The sequence below is a fragment of the Pteropus alecto genome, unplaced genomic scaffold (assembly GCF_000325575.1).
Source record: "Pteropus alecto unplaced genomic scaffold, ASM32557v1 scaffold220, whole genome shotgun sequence".
Lineage (NCBI taxonomy): Eukaryota > Metazoa > Chordata > Mammalia > Chiroptera > Pteropodidae > Pteropus > Pteropus alecto.
The window spans coordinates 1764599-1778572 of NW_006430043.1; positions in this window are offsets into that span (position 1 = coordinate 1764599).

Consider the following 13974-nt stretch of genomic DNA (forward strand, 5'->3'; position numbering starts at 1 on the left):
CTATTACCTATAATGAGAAGGTATTCAGGTCATTAAGTTGTTTATCTCCCCCACAGGGTCAGACCCATGCTGATACCCAATCACAGTTTCTTTTCTTTCCAGAGGCAATGCCACAGCAGCTAGGGGTGCCCCAGTTCTCCTAACCCCTCTGCCTGGAAGGCCTTCTGGCATTCCTCCTACTGTAGTGTGTCCTTGTCCTTGGTCCATGTTCACCAGAAATCACCAGATTCTCATTATCTCTTCTTGTATCCAGGATGGCTACAAGGGTAGAGTTCTTATCGAAATCACGTCTTTTTTATTTTTTTATTTTTGGGACAATCTGCAGCCTCTCTCCTATGTCCCCGAGAGGATCAGGTTGCCAAGACAGGCATCCAAGGTGAGATGTGAGGGGGCCTATAAGGGCTGAGAAAGTATGAGAGTTTGAGGGGAGGTTCAGGGCTTTCCAATTAGTTGGGTCTCTTCTCCTACCTATCAGCTACATTTTCTGCACTCTTAAGATGGACTGGATACAGAGGTGGCATATTTGGCAGGTAGGGAAACCCGTCACACAAATAACAAGTGATTTAGCTAGTTGTCTCTCAAAACTCCATCCTGAGCTCACATATGCAGGGCTCTGTCCTGAACTGGGAATAAGAGGTGATTGGGGTGGGAGGAGTGTCTAGAGGGACAAGACTTTTCTTGTCTGTGACAGTTGGAGTGGGACACACCAGTGCCCACATAGAGGGGCAATGTCCAGCCGGAGAAGCTGGACAGTCATTCATTCTGTAAAACCTGCGAGCCCACCGTGGGCCAGGTGTTGTGCTGAGCAGTGGGGGACACTAGTGGGCCAGAAAGACATGGCCTTGGCTTTGTGGCACCTACTCTCAAGGGGTAAGGGCTGCAGCATTCATGCAGGGCAGGGAAGGAATGGAATGCAGGCAGCAGAACCCACAGGGGCCTTAGGAGAGGAGGCTTCCTGTAAAGGGGACTGAGGAGGTGTGTTTGAAAGGAGAAGAGACTGGGTGTGGGAGTGAGCCAGATGTGGAAGCCACTGGGGCAGTGAGTTGAACAGGAGAAACAGAATTACCGAGGGAGTAACAGAGGGACAGAGGGGACGTTCAGAACTCTCTTGGTCACCACAATGGTGAGCAATGCCAAAGCTCACATAAATATCATTCAGGCCTCCAGATCAGTCTAAAACATTCTGGACTATACTCACCCTTCTGCTACTGAGATAGCAGAAGTGCTAGTTGTGTTGCAGATCCAGGGATGAGCCATCTGAGGCTCTCTGGGGAGTTCATGGATACACACTGGCAACAGTTAGGAGGACTCTAATTGCCACTCCATCTTCCCAAGCTCTTCCCAGATTCCTGTGTGAGTCTCATTTTTTTCTGGGAGGCAGAGAGCCGAGTGACACCAGTGGATGCTTATAGTTTTGTGGGGAATGAAAAAGCCACAGAATCATCTGTTTGAGCCTGCTGCCCGAGGAGCTGGTGCCTGGGGCCCTGGGGCTGCATTATGCCTGGCAGGAACCGAGCTTATTCGTCAAGGGAGGGCCCGAATTCAGTCTTGCACAAAGTCTACACAAGGCTAATTATAGGAAAAGCCTGAAACGGAGACTCTGGGATCATGGCAAAGGAAATTGGTGTGGGGATTAATTTTAGCCAGAGAATGAAACCCAGGAATCATCCAGTTAACAAACCAATTCACTGAGACCTGTAAAAGGGGCTGCCCCTGCCCTATGTCAGAGGTGCCTTTTCCTCAGAGGTTTTCTGAACCAGAACTCTTCCTGCCTCCAGAAAAGATGATGAGTCACCAGTCTAACAGGCCGTCCCAGGCCATCAAGGGCTCCAGTGGCCGCTCTGCCTTTGAGGTGTCTGGTGTCTGGTTGGAGCCAAGTCAGCTCCACCAGGTCCCAGTTGGCCTCATGCTCTGGAGGAAGCAGTGCCACCACGGCCTGAGACATGATAGGGGGTACCTTTGGCAGTGGAGCCCATACAGCAAAATTTGATTCCCTGTGGGATCAACTGGAGGGGCTGGAGGGACGAGTGTGATGAACTGACACTCAGGGATGCCCAGGCCAAGCTGGCAGAGCTCAGGGAAGCCCTCAGCAGGCCCAGGAGGACTCGGCCCATCTCCTCTGTGACTACCAGGAGCTGACGAACATCAAGCTGGCATTGGATGTGGAGATTGCAACTTATTAGAAGATGCTGGATGGTGGGGAGTGAAGGTGGGTAGGGACTCTGGCCAAGACAAGGAACCCAACTTGAGAACTGAGTTTCACAAGATTGTGTGGTCCTTGGTCGATGCAGTGGCAGGGGACATGGGCGAATCTCAACAAATCCTTGATGATCTGAACTACACTACACTCTCCCTTTAGGCTCAAGGATACCAACTTTGCATATTTGCTAAAGCAGAACACTTAGAGCTTCCGAACAGGCCCCCCAAAGACTAGTGCCGGCCAATTCTAGTATGGAGGATACAAAAATGAGTGCCGGGTAGTCTTAGTAGCCTGCAACCCCTATACTTCAAACTGAAGTTTCTGCTTCCTTCTGAACCAGTCACTCTTCCTCGCCTTCTCATTCTGTGAATGCTATCAGGCACAGCGATCTAGAAAAGTCTCTTAGGTGGTGTCCATGGGCCCAGAATAGATGATACAAGTAAGAGCTGTGTCACTTATGGTATTGACCAGGCACTTTGCTAAGTGTTCTACATGGCTTAATTTACTCTTCACAACAAATGATGAAGAAGTATATTGTCCCAGTTTTGCTGATGAGGTAACCAAAGCCAAGATAATGGCAGAGCCAAGTATCCAGAGACACATTGTGTCTCCATTCTCCACATCTCTATCCTAGAATATCAGGAAAGTCCATTCTTATGCCTAACCTTAGTCCTTGATGCTGCAGCTCATATAATTGTACTCTGGCACTTCAGGGACTAGTTTTGAGAAAGATGCCTGGAGAAACCACCATGACATTTCCATAATATTTATTTTGTTTTTTCAAACAGGATGTCTGGGGAATGTGAAAGCCCAGAGTATATCTATCTGTGAGTGTCTTGTGCACTCCTTTTCTATTGTTTTGGATGATTTCTCATGGCTTTGCATCAGCTTTCCTACCCCCCCCCCAAAATTGCCCTTTCTATAGCTTAGTTCCCAAAGTAACACAACGAGAGGGGCTCAAGGGAGAGTCACATAAGTCATATTTAGGTAAGACTCATCTGACATCTCATCTCATCTAATGCATGTCCTGGCCTCATCACCCTCAAAAGAAGAACTCCCATAGGAGGGTGTGTCTCTTTTTGGGTTTCCTCTACTACTCATTCCTCACGGGAATGCATACAATGGCATTTAGATAGACTGATGTGACTGAGCAGCTCATTTCCTTTGCAGTTGTGATCAACCACACCTCCAGTAGCAAGAACATTGGTTCTGGGGGGAAGTAGCAGCCGCAGCAGTGGCGGCAGGGGAAACAGAGGTGGCCGGGGAAACAGAGGTGGCCAGGTCATCCGAGGGGACAGTGAATTCATGACTGCTGGGAAAAGCACCTAGTCCAGAAGCACAAGCATCTCATGGATCAGAGTTTCAGACTCAGCATTTCATCCTCCTTCCCCTGCTTCCCTTCAGCCAAGATTGTGCAGACCACCTCCAATAGTGACCAGCACCTTTGCATCAAATATCAAGACTGGGACCTGATGTAAGACTTCAGAAACTCCCCCCGCCTTTAGCCACACCTCTCAGCAATAGCTCCTTTTTTCTCAGAGTTGATTATACTCTAATCTCATCCCCTTAAGAGACTCAAAGCCAGAAAGGGGCCCAAGTAGACATTGTCAAGTCAGAAGTTTGTCCTTGAGCCCTCCACCCACTCCACTATTGCCTTTTGTTCCCTCGTATATACACTCTGCCTTGCCTACTCTCAGCTCTCTGTTTTTTTTTTTTCTTCATTAAACTGCAATATATTAAGATGCATTTGGCTTTATGGGTTTTGTAGAATAATGGGGACTTAGGTGTTTGCTGAATCAGAGGGTAACATACTTAAAATGTGGCCTGCAGGAAGTTATGTTAGCAGCTATGTGTGGAGTGAGTAAGAGATGAGAAGAGAATGGGCATGCTGAAGGAATCTTTGGGGTTAAGCCAACTGGGTCAGACTGTATAATCTGTCATCATGTGCTTCTGCCATCATGTGCTTCACTCTTTCTGGATCCACTCTGAGGCTGGCACACTTCTCACATTGGCTTCTGTGGTCTGTGCCAAGGGTTCCAAATGGCTCAGTGACCACCGACTGACTAACTGTAGTGCCCAGCCTGGGTCATCTCTGGGGAAACCTTTCCTTATCTTCCCCTTTGGGGTCTTTGGGCCAGGATGGTGAGAGAATGTATTCAAAAGCTGCTTTTCTATCTTCATTCCTTATGATGCAATGGCAGCCACCCCTCTAAGCAGCACGATTTTGTCTACAACATTCTACCTTCCTGCCCCCTCCATGTCCTGAGATCGCAAGGTTTTGGAAAATAAATAAATGAAATACAGTTTTATTTAGTAATTACTACCTGCCCAGACATTGTTCCAAGAATTTCACATATAACTAATTTAATTTTCACATTGATCCTATGAAGTAGGTATGATTATCTTCATTTTATAGATGAGGAAAAAAAGGCATAGCGAGGTAAAGTTCACACTGTGCCAAAGGTCATAGTCAGCAAGTGGTAGGTAGAGCCAGCGTTTGAACATGGGTAGTTGGATCCCAGAATCCATGCTTGTAACCTTATGCTATACAAATGTAGTTTTGTTTCTTCCAGATAGATTTGAGGATTGAGGTGTCTCTGGTCTTTGATAGTAGGGGCTTACTTTAGTCAGAGCCCTTCTCTGTCCCTGGTGCTGAAACTGGGTCCAGATGCTTGGAGGAATCTTATTTCAAGAGGCTGAAGCTCCCCATAGCTCTCTCCAAACTTGACTCCTCCCAGTCCCTGCTTTAGCTTTAATTACTTTCATTTGCTCACAGACTTCTTGCCTAAAATCGAGTAAACATTTGGTCAAAAGCTCAACTTTAAAATAGGCCCAAACTTTGTGTATTTTGTTGTGTTCTCTTTAAAACTAAGATCAAAAATTTTTTTCTATCTCTTTCTCAAAGCCTTTTGGATAATGAAACTTATTTAGGTTAGCATGTTTTCCATTTTGCCTCAGCTGCTAGGGAGTATTTGTCATTGGGTGATTATAATACTTTTTTCTCTTTTAACATGAATTATTATTTTAAATATAACTTCTTTATTATTGAGATGAGAGGGATATAAAAATAAAAACATTAAAAAACTAGTTTTCTTTCGAATGAGGTTAGGCTCATGCTGAGCAACATTGGAAACTGGGCACTTGCATGGGAAGAGAGTGATTTAAAATATTAGCTATTACTATTCATTAATGTGGTAATAAAAATAAGATTTACTTCTCAGGGATGTTCAAGGAATTCAGAAAATAATATACTATCTGAAAAACATTTTATAAAATTAAAGATATTCATACAGATATTGTAATACATGTATGCAAATTTGATTGGCACCTAGATTAAAAACTCTTAAAGAGAGGGACTAAGTCATGCATTGCTTGTATGTTACACAATACTGGACAGAAAATGTGTACTTCATAGCACTTGTTGACCGACAGACTGATTAAATAATATAATGCATTCTAGAGTTTGGCATAGCTTTTAGAATAAATGGGAGATATTGCCATCATTATTTCCAGGGTCACCACTGTTAATTGATTTCTGTGAAATCAGACTCTCAAGGTATAGAAATGACTTCAGAGGCATTGAAGAAGAGTCTGCATTTAGACCCTGGGTCCTCTCTGAAACATCATTCTACAATTGGCAATCCACTCTCTTGCGGTGGGTAACTCCTCTCTCTCATAGAGAATGATAAGCTGAGTCCTACCTTATATATTTCATTCACTGGCCCAAGTTTTTTTTCCCTCTGTGGCCATAGGGAGCAACCCTAAGTCTCCTTGTGCATGAGAGTCTACAAATGTTCGAGGGTGGCTTTTCACTTTACCAAATTCTATCTCCAAGTGGAAAATGTCTATTTCTTCCTCTGCTTTGGGGAGCTTCCTGCCATCCTGGGTGCTCTCCCATAGACATCCTCTGGATGTCTAGAACCCAACCCAAACCTCCAAATGAGGCTTGACTAGCCCAGGAAATGAGCGGGCCTGGACCTTCTCTTTGTGAATCCTCCAACCTTGCAGGTGAACTGACAGTCTCTTTCTGCTGCTGACTCATCATAAGCTGGCATCATTTTATATAAGTTATTGTGAAACCATGTCTCGCTGTGCTGAATTATATAGTTGTTTTGTTTGAATACATGTATAAGGTTTTAATTTACATTAATGTCTGTTAAATCTTATTAGATTTGGCTCAAGCTCTGAACCGTCGAATTATTTTTGGATTCTTCTCCGGCCATTCAACTTCTTGTTACTCTGACTAGGTTCAGGCCAATAATAAATTGAACTATGTGCAAAGATGTCTTTATTTGAGCGTACTGGAAAAAAAAAACCCTTTTATTTAAAACAAAAACTGCTTATTTATAATAGAGAAAAAAGGTGTTATATTAAATCTCAGGGGAAGTAATTCTTTAAAAATTTTTTATTATGGAAAATTTCAAACAAATATAAAAGAAGAGAGATAGTGTAATGAATTTCTCTGTACCCATCACCTAGCTTGACAATTAACACATTATCTTGTTTCATCTCTATTCTACCCACTCCTCTTACCCCTCCAGGTTATGTTGAAGTGAATCCCCAGACATTGTATCATTTTATTTATAAATATTTTTGTAAGTTTCTATAAAAGATAAGGACGCTTAAGTAATGTAATCATAATGACATTATCACTTAATAAGATATACATTAATTCTTTAACACAATCAACTATCCAGTCTGAGTTTACATTTCCCATAATGTCTCATGAATGTTTTCATTAAAATCACTTGTTGGAATCAGGGTCTAAATAATGTTCATGCATTGCAATTGGTTCATATGTATAGATGCTCTTTTATAGTCCTTGTAATTTATTTGTTGAAGAAACTTGGTTATTTTAATGTAGAGAGGAGGCAAGAAAATCAAAATGTTAATAAAGCCACAGTCAGAGACTGCAGTATGCTGATCAGCCCTGCAGCCAGGCCAGGAGGACACCTTCAGAACAAAGGAAGATTTCTGCTGAGATTGCTAACAACCCATTCCCCACACCTGTGAAGGGGAAACAGGAACCAAGAGTCATTCCTGATGGCTAAAACCATGAGGAACCTGTGGATTAAAGGCTAGGAAATGCCAGCAGGCCTTTCACTCTACATATTCTTAACTTTTCACTGCTACATACTCTTCCCCTTCCTCCCTGTATGTCCATATCAAAGGAAATGGGTTAACAAAGTCTCTTAAACAATAACTCACAGGAACTAAAGAATGATATATAAACTGAATTCCCAGAACACTCAGAGTTTCTCATGGTTCCTCTCACTCTTTGCCTCTGAGAGGAGAGCACACTCTGTCTGTGGAGTGTTACCCCTTCTAATAAACTTTGCTTTTGACTCTAATTTTGGCGTGTGTGTTGAATTCTTTCTACACTCTCCGCCAGAGGACCCTCTTCTTCTCTCAGTGCAGGGCTCGGTCTCCCCGCAACTTGGGGAAATTTGCCCTGTTCTGCATCAATTTGTCTTGTAGAGTTAGTGTCCTACTAAGTGTCTCCCTCATCAAGTGGAAAGAAGCTGTGTTGTAGATTGACTGGGGAATGTCTGGCTCGGGCTCCATGGGCACGTGGAGTGGAAGGTGGTACTGTACTCCTTGCAGGACTGGAATGGAGCTTAGGCATTTTGTTGAATATTAAAGGGAAATAGACCCTGGAAGGTTGGAGGACTTTGAGAACATCTGATTTACATTTAAGACATGAATCTTACTATACCATTTCCTCATCAAGCCCTTGAATGCTCTCCACTGCCTGAGGACACAATCTGACACCTTCTTATGACTTATAAGGCCTTCCTGATGGGGCTCTGCCTCTCTCTCCTATGCTATTCCTGAACACTGCACTCCTTTCTGTACTGCCTGGACCTTACATTTTCCTAATGACTCTGAGCTATTTCAAGTCTTGGGTCCTTTGATATGCTTCCTTTCGACTGGGATCTTCTTTCTCCATCTTCCTTCTACTCTGACATCTGCTTTTGCTGATCGATATCCATGTCTGTGTCCCACCTACCAGCAGAGTAGCTCCCTCCTCATCTGTATCACCACCAGGCCCTGCACAAGTCCTGTCTTTGCCCCAGCACTGTGCATAATACTTTTGTATTGACTTGTCTGTCTACCCTGCTAGACTGTGACCTCCTTGAGAGCAGGCATCAGTTCTTTGTTTTTGTGACCCCAGAATCTGGCAGCTCTGGGCCCAGAATAGATACTAAATAAATGTGTAATGAGTAAGAGCTGAGGATGAAGCATCCCTTCAGGGGCCACTGCCCAGCTGAGTATGGGATTTAGCTGGATGTGGGTATGTCCACTGGTACTATACTCCCTCTAGGTATTTCTCTACCTGCCTCATGAGTAACCTAGCTGGCATCTTGCTGGGATCCTGTTTCCCTATGGTATTCTCTGACCTACTGGGCAAGCTGCCCCTATTGAAAATCAGATAGGTTTTGTCTGTCATAATGTGTCCTTAGTAAAGCCTTGCTGGCCCCTGAGATCTCATGATGTATGTGTGTGTTTGAGAAGATCTCCCCCAAATTATCTTGAGCACGTGTCCTGAAGCTCATGGCTCTGCCCTGACTCTAGGGTCTTTGGGTCTCTTAATGTCTTGATTGGTCGGGGCTCCCCTGCCCCTCATCAGATGAAGAGTCCTCTGTGAATGAGGTTGCATCTCATCTTCTGCCGCTTCTTCCCCACCTCCCCCCACTATTCAATACTGAAGAGGTAATTAGAAAGGCCATGAGATGAAATTTTTTATTGGAACACAATGCAACATAACCTCTCCTTAGGAAACCCAACACTATTACTGAGTAGGTTCTGCATTGCTAAGTCAATGCTGAATTCTGGTGGCTAGGCAGAGTTAGAAGGCAGAGTCTACCTAGTTATGATAAATTTCCCACAAGCAAATCATGTCACTTCTCTGGCATTCTTACTAATTCCCACTAGAGCCAGAGTACATGTTTGTGTGACTAAACCCCAGTTTATTAACATAATCTACTACTGATGGAAGTAGGTTGATTCCTGTTTTCAGCTATTATGAACAATGCTGCAGTGAATATTCTGGTCCATGTCTTTGGTGACCACATGCATTCACTCAATGGCATTGTGTCTATCTAGGAGTGAGATTGCTGGGTCCATACGCTATGAGTATGTTCAGTTATAGCAGATATTCCAAACAGTTTCCTAAGCTAGTCATCCTAGCAGTGTAGGAAAGTTCTGATTGCTCCAAGCTCTTGCCAACATTGGGTATTTTCTTTTGTATTTTAGCCTGTTATATATCTTTGTGGTTTTAATTTACATGTCCCATCCTGGCTAAAAATTTTGAGCTCCTTTCATATGTTTATTGGCCATTCGAATAGCCTCTTTCATGCCTACCTTCTGCCCATTTTTCTATTGGATGAGTTGTCTGTCTTCATGTTAATTTATAGGAGTTCTTTATGTATTGTAGATATAAATCCTTTGTTGACATATGAGTATTTTCCTTCTGCTCGGTGGGTTGCCTTTTTACTCTTTAATGGAGCTTTTTAATACACAGAGTTACTTAATTTCACTTAGCCAAATTCATCACATTCTTTTTCTTTTGTGTGGTGATTTTTGTGTCCTGTACTCTGCTCTATACTCTAAGGTCATGAAGACATTCTCTGGTGTCTTCTAAAAGGTTTACTGTTTACCTTTTACATTCATGTCTGCAGTTGACTTTTGTGTATTTTTTTTCACATGGATATCAAATTGGGGGTTCTATAACACTTTGATTATTAAAAGAGAGGTGTCTAGCTGGTTAATTTTAGTGGTGAGCACACAGGTGTTTGCTATACTATTTTCTGTATAATTGAAATATTCTATAATTAAAAATAACATGAAAAATATTTAAGCATTGATGCTCCCCGGGGTTCCCTTTTTGATCTCCTATTCTATTCATGTTACATGTTCTTCCTGGATGAGTTTGCCTACTTCCATTCTATTCATCAATTTTTAAAAATTTCACACCAATTCAGTCCATATACAATGAGCTTGCTTGTTACACATATTAATATAACATGTCTGTCCCCGTAAAGGACTTATGGTCTGGTATATATGGGAACAAATAAATGCAGTAAATTTCCTTGGAATAACTATTCCAAAGAACAGCTCAGAGCTCATGTTATCTTTAATATGAGTATTCTGTCCTTGCCATCTCCTCTTTTTGTCTCCTCTTTAAAATCAACTTCACTGAGGTATTTTTGCATACAATAATAATGCACCCATTTGCAGAGTACATTTCAATGAGTTTTGACAAATGTATATACTTGTGGAACTACAATCATAATTGCAATACAGGACACCTTCCAAATGCTGTCCCTTTGCAGTCAATCAGCCACCAGCCCTGAGGCTCAGGCAGGGGTTTGCTTCCTGTCATTATAAGTTACTTTTGCCTCTTCTAGAATTTCATATCAATGGACTCATACGGGACATGTTCTTTTCGTGTCTGGTTTCTTTTGCTCATCGTGAATTTTTTGAGATCCATCAGATGTTCGCATTGTGAATATTTTGCCCAGGCTATGGTTTGATTTTTCTTGTTCTCAGCTCTGTGTTTCGAAGCTCCTGCCCCCTTTTAACTGCTTTGGTGGTGCTTCACAATCATCAGCATTAGTGTCTGTATCTAGAGACTGAATGCTTGGTCCAGACTCTTTGACTAGATAAAACTCCGCATGTGGTTTGAAGACAGGACAGGTGACTCTCTCTTTTTTCCCCTCCGGCCTTTAATAATAAAAACATGTAATTTTCCTCTTTTAATAGTTACTTAAATTATAGGAATGAGTCCATCTGAATTACAGCAAACCGTAGCTTTAAAAAATACAGGTGCCTAGTGTACATTCTCTAAGATTCTGATTTAGGAGGTCGGGAGTGGAGTTTGAGGATATAAATTTTTGAAAGCTGCCCAGTGCTCCTGATGTGCAGTCAGCACTGAGTCCCAGTTCTGCAGTGTAACACAGAGAGAACATCATAAACAGTTTCAACTTACACCTTCAACTCCTTTCCCAGCACCTGTCCTCCTTTTCCATGTCCCCTATTTTGTAGGCATGTAGGATCTCTCACCAATACTCTCCTCTCACCCAGATTTGAAGTGTTTTCCTCTCTCCAGGGGTGTCTTTCTCCTATTGTCCACCCACTGGATCCACTCCTATTCATCTCTCAATACCCTGCTCAAAATTACCTCCTTTATGATGCTTTCCATAGCCTTTCTTCCTCTTACGCCCATAGTGCTTTGACCTGCTGTCAAAACCACTGACCCAAATGTGCTATAAGGAGTTGTTTACATGACTGACCCCTCCTTCAATACAACTGTGAGCTTCCCCAAACCATGGAACCTGTTCTGGGCATCCCTGTGTTCCTATTAGGTAGCCTGGTGCCTGACACTGTAGGTGCTTAACAAATGATTGCTGAGAGAATGGATGAATGTTTGGAGAGATGACTGAATGGAGAGTGGTCCATGTTGTATCCTTTGGAAGAGATGATGTCCTAGGGAAACAAGAGCTAGGCACTCTTGGCTGGATTCTCTGAACATTGTGCCTGACCCTCATTCCTTGCTCTAGTTTTCATGTCTCATGGCAGAAATTAGTCGTTGGGTAGGTTAGGACACCATCTACCTTCTGATTGCATCATTTTTCAAACCTAGTTCATGCTTAAATGCTTTTGTCATTTTCATTTTGGGTCACAGGTTGTATGGAAGCATTTTGTCTGTGAGTCACAAGAGGGTGTATGTCTGTGTGTGGCATGTTTGCCCATTTGTCTGTCAGGTCAGACAAGTGAAAGTGTTTTAAAAAGTTGAAGACACTCCACACATGTCAGATATGATTAAATGTTGGCACGGATGTTTGTGAGGCTGTTGCTTGGCTTTTTTGGGGAACCAAGAACCTCCCGAGTTGTACAAGGCTGGCTGGGTGCTAGGTTCTGGGAGGCTGTCCCAGGTCTGGGGCCTGCCCACCAAGGGCTTCTACACTGGTTGAAGGGAAGAAAGATGTTCTCATTTCACTTATGACATGGTAGGGATAACGGGTATCTCAGGATCTGTAGGACAGGAGAGCTCAAAGGACCAGGCTGGTCATATAAGGCATCATGGTGGGGTGGAGCCACTTGCTGATTCCTAAATAATGAGTTGGTTTGGAGAGTAAGGGATAGGGGGGAAAGGGTTTTAAGTCAGAGGACTCTTCCTGGTCCCTAGGACAGAGGGAGAGCCAGACAGAAGAGGTAAGCACAGTGCTCAGCATGGAGAGGTGCTCAGGAAGTGGTGGCTGGGGGATGGGGAGGAGGAGAGCAGAGGAACTTCACACTAGGGCCTCATTTAGAGGCTGGGGGGAGGCAAAGATCACTGTGAACTGCTTAGCATCACAGTTGTCCATGGCTCCACACTGTGGCCCGTCATCTTGCAAAATCAGGCCCATGACCCTGACTAGGAAGGAATGAGATGGTGCAGCACAAACTCTTCCATCTGCTGGGTTGAGTGTAAAGCCCCCTCTTGAGGACCATGCTTAAATGAGTGGGGGGGTCTTGTTTGTGTCCTTTCTTCCTATTCTGCATTCTGTTCTCATCCACAATTTCCTAAATATGATCAAATCTGAGTCAATTGTTCAGTCAGGGCTTATTCCGTGCTGAGCTCTGGGAAGAAACAGACACAGAATGCTCTGTGGGGAAGGACCTGCAGGAAGCCTTTCCCAGGGGCTTGAGTCTTGCAGTCTGTTCCACAAGCATGGGCTCCAGACTAGGACAGAACTGAGTTGGAGGCCTGGCTCTATCACTTACTATCTATGGACCCTTGGAAAAGTTATTTGAAAGTTATTTAAAAGTTATTTCCTCATCTGTAAAATGGAACTCCAAACCTTTCTTTATAGGGTTGCTATGCAAACCAAATGGGAAGTGGTCTATAACATGTTAATTTCAGAGCCTGCCACCTGGCCAGCATCCCGTGACTTGCTTTTCTGCTGCTATTAAAATCCCTCAGTTAATACAGCGCTCCTTTTCTTGAGTTTATAAAGCCCTTTCTTGTACTTAACTCACCTCTCAACCACTCTTCTCAACAGGTGAGCGGGGCTTCTGTCCAGGGTGCTTTCTATGGCACTGATCTGACAGCCTCTTACAGTGGGAGAGTCTGGGCTCTTTAAGGAGGCCGCCTCACCCCTCAGGGGCCCTCTCCTTTAGGGCAGAGCTAAGTTCAAGGCTGTAGCTGCTGGACAGAAGACCTTTCCAGAGTCCAGATGACCTGAGGCTGACCCCTCCTCAGTGGAACTTGGCTCAGAGCTCACCTGGGGTTGAAGAGTAGTTCCTTACGGAACAGTGTTATCTCCAACTGCAGACCACAGGGCAGCAGTGTACCCAGGACACCAGAGCTGACTCCTTCACCCTGCGACCACCAGTCCCTCTCCCTGCTAAGGTCTCTTCGCCCAGTGTCCCTCATCCTGATGCAGCTGCACATGCTTCTCTCTCCTCAGCTCCTTCCCAGCTCTACTTATCTCACCTGCTGTCCTTGGCCCAGCATCATCTGCCAGCTGCTGTACCGTGTGTTGCCTTAGCCCTGAGGGCTCTCATCCAAGTGCCCTGTTTCTCAGTGATGTTGGGGCTGCCTGCGGGTAGGAGCAAGTGCCCCTCTGACACACTAATTCCCTCAGCTTCCCCAGAGCAGAAGGGTTTTTGGTCATGGTGCCCACTTGGGAGGCATAGCCATGGCTGTGGAGTGTAGGGGTGCAGTATCTGGTGTCTCTTTTGGGACCCCTGTGCTCTCACCTCTTAGAAAGGCCCATCTGGGCTAA